Genomic DNA, 10,207 nt, shown 5'->3' with positions numbered 1-10,207 from the left:
CACTTGGAGGCCATCATCTAATGTCCCTAGGCTTACAACCCTTCTTTTGGGCAGCCTTGGTCCTTCTTCTGATGTCAGCTCCAATGGTTAAGTGACTAATTGAGCTCCCACTAACAAGAAAGAACTGTACAAAATGTTAAACATCAGATCATACAGAGTATAAGAATATACAGAGTGAGAGAATTCAAGAGAACTCATTGACATAGATCTTGCTCCTGAGAATCTCACAACTCCCCTGGAGGTAAGACACCACCAAATTCTCTTTTCTTTCCTCTCCTATCTTCTTTCCTCCCTCCGCATCCATCACTCTGTCCCTCAACTCAATCCTTTATTTAAAAAAGAAAAAAGCACCACCAAGAGAGAAGAGCCCATACATATCAAAGTGGTGATGAATGGAGCCTCAAAGAGCAGTAGGAAAGGAGTGAAACGTGTCTTCTGATTCCCAGGTTAACATGGTATATTATGGGCAGGGAGACTAGCATGAATAGAGAACTGTGAGAATGAATAAATAGGGAAAAGGCTAAATTGTTTCAGTCCCTGGATGTCATAGAGAATTAGACTTAGCAGGGTAAGGAAAAGGGAAATGGTTTACATCTTAACAGAAGGGATGTAAGTGCTTCTTCCGTCACCCCCCCCCCCCAAATAACGCCTTTTGGAGCAGCCAGTATAGTATGATAGAAAGAATAAAGCCTCCAGTCTCAAATCAACCTGGGGTTATCCTGGCTCAACCAATCATGTGATCTCAGGAAAGCCACTCATCCTCTCAGAACCTCAGTTTTCTCATGTAAATAAAGAAATAAAGTCCATGCATCAAGCAGGCTGTAGGTACCATGAAGATACCAACTTTGGAGCATGTCTTTGACCACCCATTACAACAGCTGTAATGCAGAAATACCGAAACCCGCCCCCAAATGTGATTTGAGTTGATGTGTTGGACAGATAAATAGATCTCTCTGGAGAGTTGGACCATCACAGACTTCTCAGCACAGAGTGGGCACTGCCTTCCACTGTGAAGTCTCTTATTGGTGCAGCAAGAACCAAAGCCTATTTGCAAGAACATTCTGTAGCTGATCCTGTAGAGAAAGCAATGGAACTTAAATGTACTACTATTTCATTCACAAATATGGTTTCAGTAGATGAAACCACATCCTCAGGACCCAGAAAACACTATTTTGACTCAAGAAGCCACAAGCACTGTGAAAGGAGTCAGCCTTAGCAGTTACCTTGAAGGGCTGATGGCAAGTACCCTAGCTTCAAATGCTAATGAAGAGGGAGATGCAATGGGATAGGCAAAACATAAATTAAATGCTGAGATTGAAGAACTGACAGCTCCAGCAAGAGACTTGATGGCAGTAGCAGTATTTGAAAAAAAAAAAAATGATAATAAAAGTGGGTAGACATCATTGGACTCCCCAGCTCTCTCCAACCTGGCAATATATTTATTTATTATTTTAAAAATACAATTATATGTTAGGTAGAATTTTTTTAATAAGCCAATGTAAGGCTATGTGACTTCTGATCAAAACAGAGAGCTGCAGGGCCTCTAGACAAAAGGGATCACCTGAAATTGGTATTGTTTGAAATGGCTGTCTAACTTTGAGGGCTCCAGTATTTATGTGAAAACGTAATTTTTTTTAAGTACTTGGAAATTGATATGGACATTGAATTTCCTTAAGATGGAAGTTTAAAGCTTTTCATGCACTGGAACTCTAACTAGCTTTGGACCAACCCCAGAACAAAGCAGAGCCATCTCTTACATACACACAATTGCCCTACTGCTGGAAATCTCAATAACTTGCATGAGGGAACTTACTTTAAAAAGAGAAATTACCTACTATTAAAAATATTAATTTGTATAAAATAACTTGCTGTCTAGGCCAGGCAAGGTGGCTCATGCCTGTAACCCCAGCACTCTGGGAGGCCGAGACAGGTGGATTGCTTGAGGTCAGAAGTTCGAGACCAGCCTGAGCAAGAGCAAGACCCAGTCTGTAAAAACCACCAAAGAGTTGTGGTGGGTGCCTGTAGTCCCAGCTACTTGGGAGGCAGAGGCAAGAGGATCACTTAAGCCCAGCAGTTTGAGGTTGCTGTGAGCTCTGATACCACAGCACTCTACTGAGGGCAACAAAGTGAGACTCTGTCTCAAAAAGTAAAATAAAATAAAATAACTTGCTCTGCTATCAACCACCATTAAAATCCATAGTGTTTCAGTTTCATACTTAAATATTTAGGGAGTGAAAATTGCCTCTAAAGTAATATAAGACTGCAAGAAAAAATGTGATGTTATTATATTACAGAGTACTGTATTGATCTGCCAAAGTTTTGCAACTTAGTTAAAGTATTTCCTTGGGGAAATAATAAAGAAATAAAGTCTATATTCTCAAGTTGTGCTGTCCAGTGCAGTAGCTACTAGCCAACAGGTAGTTATTGCACTTAAAATGTAGCTGATCTAAATTCAGATGTGCTATATGGATGTGGTACATACTAGCTTAGAGAAGCTTAGTATTAAAAAAATTGTAAAAGTCTCATAATTCTTTATATTGATTACGTGCTGCAATGATAACATTTAATATATTGGGTTAAATAAAATACAATATGAAAATTAATTTTATCTGTTTCATTTCAGTTTTTTTTAATGAACCTACTAGAAAAATTTTTACTACATAGCCACAATGTTAGGCAAAGCAGGAAATAGGCATTTTTTTCCTCTAATGAAAATGGCACTAGGATTTTGTTTCCCTAATGTCTTTAAATTAAATCAATAAGTGTGGTAATTCATAATCGTGGTTACAATTCCTTCTGTGCTATTTGTCTGTGTCCTACCACCCTGAGCTAGTAACCATGTAAATAACCCAAAGCTAGCCTGCTGGAGCATGAAAGATACATGGCCAAGTATCCCCACTGCCCCAGCTGACCACAAGCCAGCCACCAGATACATAACTGAGGCCATGCCAGACTATCTAGCCCCAACTGAGCTAGTCCAGCTAACCCAAAAAATCATGAGAAACAATAAATGTTTGTTATTTTAACACAAGTTTTAAGATGTCAACAAAAGCTAACTGGTAGATTATAGCTGGAGCTATGACAACCATAATATTAGGAGAATCTTTATCCAAGTCTGAGGAAGAATGGAGACTGGTAAAATTCAGTTATTCTGTCTCTATTAGGAGGTGATCTTTGTAATCCTATTCACACACACACACACACACACACACACGCGCGCGCGCGCGCATTTCAGAGAAGTGGAAACATCAGTCCAGACATGGACAATCCACCCCAGTTTTCCAAACCTTTTAGACAGAAAGGCCTCTTTTTCTGATAGCAAGAACACATAGACACCTAAACTATGGCAGTTATTTACTAGTATCTGTTGATTGAGAACATATATAATACCTACAGAGTCCTTGCTAGGCATGTCTTTATAAAATGAAGTAAAAGAGAACTGTCTAGATGGGTCAGTGAGAAAACGGTGCTGCTTTCTCTCAGGGCTGGTAGGACAAATGGCTCATGGAGGAGCATCGGGGCTGGCTTTCAGCCCTTGTGTTAACCCCTTTAGCTGGGGGTTCCTGGCTATAGCACAACCTTGAATGAAGTATGGCTTTGGCCCTAATGACATTATGGATTCAGTAAGGCCTTGAAGTGAAAGTTATGTTTGACTCATAACAAGAGTGTCTGGTTGAATTTCAAAAATAATTTTTCCTTATACTACAGACAAAATTTTGGAGGTTGAAATGAATTCAGCTTTCTTGCCATAACTTCACTATTCCCCAGGGGTCTGTAGACCACAGCTGGGTTCAGATCACTCAAGGTTTTTATGTCTAACGAATATAAGTGGGCAGGAATCAGGAGTAGACGTTGTCCCTCCCTGCCCCAAATTCACAGTTCACTGTAGATCAAATGTGAGAGCTGAGGAAGGAGGTAAAATGGCACCCCATCACTTTGCTCCAACCCATAAGTCACAAGATTAGGTGCTAAATGAATCCCTTTACATTTTGGTCACACATTTTTTATGTGTGTGGGAAAATGCCTACAAATGAATAATTTTAACATAAAACTCTCAGTTAATAATAATCCTTAGTTTTAGCCTTGAGTTAATTTATGCTGGGATACTCAAGTATCCCAGCATAACCAAAGTGTGCCACCTTAAAAGCTACGTCAATGTATCAAGGATTCCCTTAAAGGCACAGGTTCCAAAGATGAGCACAGGAATGCTATTCTGTTACTCCTTTCATCCAGCCAAACATTAAGGTAAAGAAAATAGCAAGGGTGGAAAATTTATATTTTTTATTTTCTATCTTTATGTCTTCATATCTCTTAACTGTTCTCTTGAGACTGTGTGATCCTTTGTAATAATGCCTTGTGTTTATATAAGGTTGCTATGGGTTGCATGGCCCCCCCCTACAGTTCTTGTGTTGGTAACCTTATCCCCAAAGCAACAATATTAAGTGGTAGGACCTTTAAGAGGTGATTAGGTCATGAGGAATCTGGCCTCATGAATGAATTAATGCTGTTGTCACACAGAGTGAGCTCATTCTCTCAGGAGGGGCATCCTTATAGTACGTGAGTCTGGCCCCCTTCCCTCTCCCACATGTGCTCTTTCACCATGTGACACTTTGTACCATGTTATGATGTAGAAAAAAGGATCTCACCCTTGATCTTGGACTTCTCAGCCTCAAGAATCATACACCAAATAAGCATCTATTGTTTATAAATCACTCAGTCTAAAGTAGTCTGTTCTAGCAGCATAAGAAAAACTAAGACAAAGGTATTCATTTTTTGTAGCCCTTTCACTAAACCACAAACCATGAACCACAGCACTATTTTTGAGAGTTAAAAATGAAAGCCATGTGCAGTGGCTCATTCCTGTAATCCTAGCACTCTGGTATGCTGAGGTAGGTGGATTGCTTGAGCTCAGGAGTTTAAGACCAGCCTGAGTAAGAGCAAGACTCCCATCTCTACTAAAAAATAGAAAAGCTAGCAGGCATTGTGGCAGGCATCTGTACTCCCAGCTACTCAGGAGTCTGACGTAAGAGGATCTCTTAGTGCAAGAGTCTGAGGTTGCTGTGAGCTACTGTGATGCCATGGCACTCTACTGAGGGCAACAGAGTGAGAATGTCTCAGAAAAAAAAAAAGAAAGAGAGAGAGACGAAAATGAATTTTTGTTTTCACAATAACCTTTTGGGATAACATGGGCAAGTATTATACTTCTGCCTGCTTCAAAGAGGGGAAAATTGAAGGACGGAGATGGTATTCTCAAATTATTAGTAGAACACTCTCTACTTCTCTCTCTACTACAGGAAGTTGCTTGACAGGGCACAGATAAATAACAAGTATATTGTTTGACTTTCTAGCTAACCTAAGCCAGTCGTGTGCTGGCAAATGTTCAACAATTGGATCTCCAAGTAAAAAAGGCCTAATTTCTAGCACTTGCAAATTTCTTTTTTTTTTTTTTCTTTTTTTTATTGAACGGTAACTATGTACATTAATGCACTTCTGGGGTACAGTGTGGGGTTTTCACATGCAATCTGAAATACTTCCATCAACTGGTCAACACAGCCTTCATGTCATTTTCTCAGTTATTGCTTTAAAACATTCACATTCTACTCTTAGAAAGATTCACCTGAACCCCTATAAGGTAAACCTCAGAAGTAATCCCTCCAAACTCCCTCCCTCCACCCATTACCCGCTCCCTTCTCCCTCCCCCCTCCCCATATTCTTAGGCTATTTGGTTATAGCTTTCATATAAAAAGGTTTAAATTAGTTTCATAATAGGGGTGTGTACATTGGATATTTTTTCCTCCATTCTTGTGATACTTTGCTCAGAAGAACATTCTCCAGCTCCATCCATGTGAACATGAAGGATGTAAAGTCTCCATCCTTCTTAATGGCTGCATAGTATTCCATGGTGTACATATACCACAGTTTGTTGATCCATTCATGGATCAATGGGCACTTGGGCTTCTTCCATGACCTGGCAATTATGAATTGGGCTGCGATAAACATTCTGATACAAATATCTTTGTTGTAATGCGATTTTTGGTCATCTGGGAATATACCCAACAAAGGAATTGCAGGGTCAAATGGCAGGTCTATTTTTAGTTCTCTAAGTGTTCTCCAGATGTCTTTCCAAAGCACTTGCAAATTTCCATAGTGTAAATACTCCCACTGTGGTTGGCTTCTAGATACAATATGACATTATAGAATACAGAGATGGAAAGAGGTGTGTGTGGTTGCACACTATTATTTCCTACCACACTGATACAACAGATGTAAATGACCTCAAGAACATGGTAATAGTATGATAAAATGCAGTAAAATAGGAAGTGAAGAACTTTCAGCATTCATTATGTTTGTTTTTAATATAATTTATTTAACTGTAAGTTTATCCAATTTAATTTTTAATGACATTACATTTAATAAGCAGCTTACTAAATTCTTGAAATTTAAAAAATGGGTTCTCATCAGCCAGTAGGAGTTAATTCTGCATGCCACAGGCCCAAGCCTTCCATGTAAGTCATTTAAAATAAAATAAATGTCCCTCCCAGGAGGCACAGTAATAGTACACCTTAACACTACCCTCCTCCACCAATATATACATTTTCAGAATTTTTGGAAAACACAAGGGAATTGTCACAGGGCACGAGATGGCATGGCAATTTGTGTGTGGCCTGGGCTGAAAGTCAAAGTAAAGTACTAGAGCCAGTGGGCTGATGATTGTTGATATAATTAAGGAACAAGGGAACAGCATTCTTCTTACAAGTTTCCTGAAGTACAAAGCAAAGAAAACCCACACTCTCTTTTTGCAGAAAGAAGAGAGTACTTTTAGCCTGAATTATTCACCTCTGCTATTGACCAGACTTAACTGGATAACTATACTTGGATACAAGCCATACTTTGGCTCTGTATTGGCCTATACTTTAGATTTGGGACATAAAGTATTAGCTCTGGGAAAAATTACAGAGACAGTTAATCCCCTCTCCTCATTTTAGGGTGAGGAAACTAAGCAGACCTAGGGCTGGAGAAAGGCAAATGAGACACTTGGGGAACAAAACATAAACTCATTTTCAGCGTAAAGTAAGTATAGCCAGCCCTAACAGTTCCTCCTTAAATTCATGGTACCTCGTTCATCTTACCTTTGTATTGACCCTGAAACTAATGTCCAAAGAGGCCAAGTTCACAGGGCTTGTGAGCATCAGAGTTAAAACTATTATGGGTCTTCTAACTTCTGGTCTGTGATCTGCCCCCTACAGTGGGCTGCCTCCAGCTTTGCCCATCCCTCTATGGAGAGACCCCCAAAGCTAAGCAGGAAGTTACACACACAGCTACACCAGTGGTTCTTAATGTAGGTGGCACACAGAATATCCTATAGAACGTCTTGCTCTGTGAGATTTTTAATTCAATTGCTCTGGGGAAAGGCCTGGGATCATTTTTGTTTATTTTTAAAAGTTTCTTTATGATTATTATATGCAGCCAAAATTAAGAACCACTTCAGCAGCACAACAGTCATAATAATTTTTAAAATGTAAAAGGTCCATAAAATCCTATAATTGTGCTAGTAAATGACCACGTTACTTTAAAAAAAGGCAGGATTTAGTTATGCCAGAAGTATTGAAAATGTGTCTTTTTCCATTGTTATGGTTAATTTAATACACTTTCTGCATCCAAAAAAACAACCTTATTTAAGAAAAAAAAACACAAAAAAGAATGAGTGGGGAGCACCTTAGTTTATATTAAGACTCTAGGGCCAATTTGGTCATGGTGTAGATTCATAAGAGCATGGCAAGACCTTACCTCCTACAGGGTAAACATGGTGTTTATTCAGGCTGGGCTTCTGAGTTGTCAGTGAGAAAAGTGCTTACTGGGCAAATCAATATGTGTAAACGAAGGAAGTGTTTACCTTTCTTAAGAAGAAAGACCAACAAACTATTTTTAAGTACTTGCAAAATTATTTTCAATAAAGCCCTTGTGAACAAAACAATGACTTTGCTTATTTACAAATTGCTTCTCCTACTGAAGAGCCACACAGAAGTTCCTCCAAGGCATGGAGTGATTTGATGCTTTACATCAAGTTATGACAATGACTTGACTGTATGCATGTATTAAAACTCATAGACCTGTACACTAAAAAGAACGAACTTCGCTGTATGTAAATTTATATCTCAAAAAATTTAAAAATAAGCCCAGGAATAGGCATAGATATCACATAAATGTTTGCTACAAAGAAAAAAGAGAACTTTTTCTCTCGTTTTCCTAAGTTAGAAAGTTTTCACCCTCCAAATTAAACAGCTAAATTGGTCTCAGTTATTAAAATAGCTCTTCTGCCGGCATTGTTTGCATTGCAACCCAGCATCTCCTCTGCTCTGAAACTAAAGATCTACTCAGCTACCTTCACAATCATGGGTGCCACCTTCTAAGCACAAGCTATTTGTCGTTGAGAGCCAACAAAATCTGATATTATAAATCACATAGTAGAGTAATAGTCTGTTAATTTGAATACAACAAAAATAATTTTAAAAGCTAGAATGCTTACCACATGCTAGACATGTAATGTACACAACAATCTTATGAGGTAAATTAAATTATCTGACTTATTTTTCAGCAGGACCACTCAAGCTGCTATGTTGAGAATGGACTTTAGATGTGTGTTGGGGTGGGATGCTGGGTGGCGGTGGACAAGAAAGGAAGCAGGAAGATGTATTGGAAGGGCAATGCAACATTCACCCAGGATGGTGGCTTGGTCCACAGCGAAGGTGGTGGAAGGGGTGAGACATGGTTGCATCATGGGTGTTTTGAAGACAAAGTTAACAGTCTTTGTCACTAGATTGGATTGGGGCTGTTAGAGAAAAAGAAGTCAAGAATGACTCCTAGGTTTTTAGGTGAATAGCTAGAGAGATAGAGTTGCCATTTTCTGGGATGGGAAAGAAGGAGAAAGAGCAAGTTTTCAAGGACAGAGGGTCAGGGGTTCAGCTTTGAGTATGTGAAGTTTGAAGTATCTACTAACCATCCAGCAGAGTTTTTTTGTTTGTTTTTTTTTTTTTTGAGACAGAGCCTCAAGCTTTCCCCCTGGGTAGAGTGCCATGGCTTCACTGCTCACAGCAACCTCCAACTCCTGGGCTCAAACGAGTCTCCTGTCTCAGCCTCCCAAGTAGCTGGGATCACAGGCACCCACCACAATGCCTGGCTATTTTTTGGTTGCAGCCATTATTGTTGTTTGGTGGGCCTGGGCTGGATTCGAACCCGCCACCTTAGGTGTATGTGGCTGGCGCCTTAGCCGCTGGAGCCACAGGCGCCAAGCCCCAGCAGAGTTTTCAAGTGGGCAAATTAGATAGATAAGTCTAAGGCTCTAGGGCAGGGTCAGAGCTGGAGGTATTAGGTGATCGATATCTCCTTGACACTGGGTAAGTGACCGCTGGGTGAGAGAGGTAGAAGAGAGAAATCCAAGGACTGGAATGGGAGACACTGCAACATTTAGAGTTCTCAGAATAACAGAGAAGCAGCAAAGGAGATTGAGAAGGACCTGCCAACAATCTGAGAAGAAACAAGGAGAGGGTGATATCCTGGAAGCCAGGGGAAGAGAGCGTCTTTAGCAGAGGAAAGGGATCTACTGGCAAAAGAGCTCAGATGTCAAATCTCTAGTGAAGCAGCTGAAGGAATGAGCAGCCAGTAGGGCCTCCCAGGGCCCCAGTGTAAAAGGCCACTCTTCCTCCTGGTCACTTTGCCCATTCCTAAGTCTATCACATATTTTTTACATTTTCCTGTAATTTTTATCAGCTCCCTTGTCAATCTTGAGCTCCTCCTGTTCATTTCAGTATTTCCAGGGCCCAGCAGTGCTCAATAAATGTTTGTTAAATAAATACACCATGAATGAGTGGGTGAGCTAGTGGTTATCTCACAGGTTAGGGATATAGGTTAGGCCAGAAAGAAGTCATTTAAATGCTTCCCATCCCCAACCCCCAAAGAAAATGTGGCCTTTTGTCTTCAAGTGCCATGAAGGTCAGCGGTCACATGGAGCTACCTTTCTGGCTCACATAACTGATTATTACATTTTCAGGAATCTTGAGAGGCTAGTTACATACAGTCATAATTAAAAATCAAATGATAAAGGAGGAATCACACTACCAGACCTCAAACTATACTACAAATCCATAGTGATCAAAACAGCATGGTACTGGCACAAAAATAGAGAGGTAGATGTATGGAACAGAATAGA

At 39.9% G+C, this 10,207-nt stretch overlaps 1 pseudogene; it reads left to right on the top strand.

Moving 5' to 3' along the window:
• Positions 1-830: 830 nt before the first annotated feature.
• Positions 831-10,207, top strand: part of LOC100964405 — a 121,553-nt pseudogene continuing 112,176 nt past the window's right edge.

This window comes from Otolemur garnettii, unplaced genomic scaffold (assembly GCF_000181295.1).
Source record: "Otolemur garnettii isolate 467f Iridium unplaced genomic scaffold, OtoGar3 scaffold00002, whole genome shotgun sequence".
Taxonomy (NCBI): Eukaryota; Metazoa; Chordata; class Mammalia; order Primates; family Galagidae; genus Otolemur; species Otolemur garnettii.
This window is presented reverse-complemented; position numbering and strand designations above follow the sequence as displayed.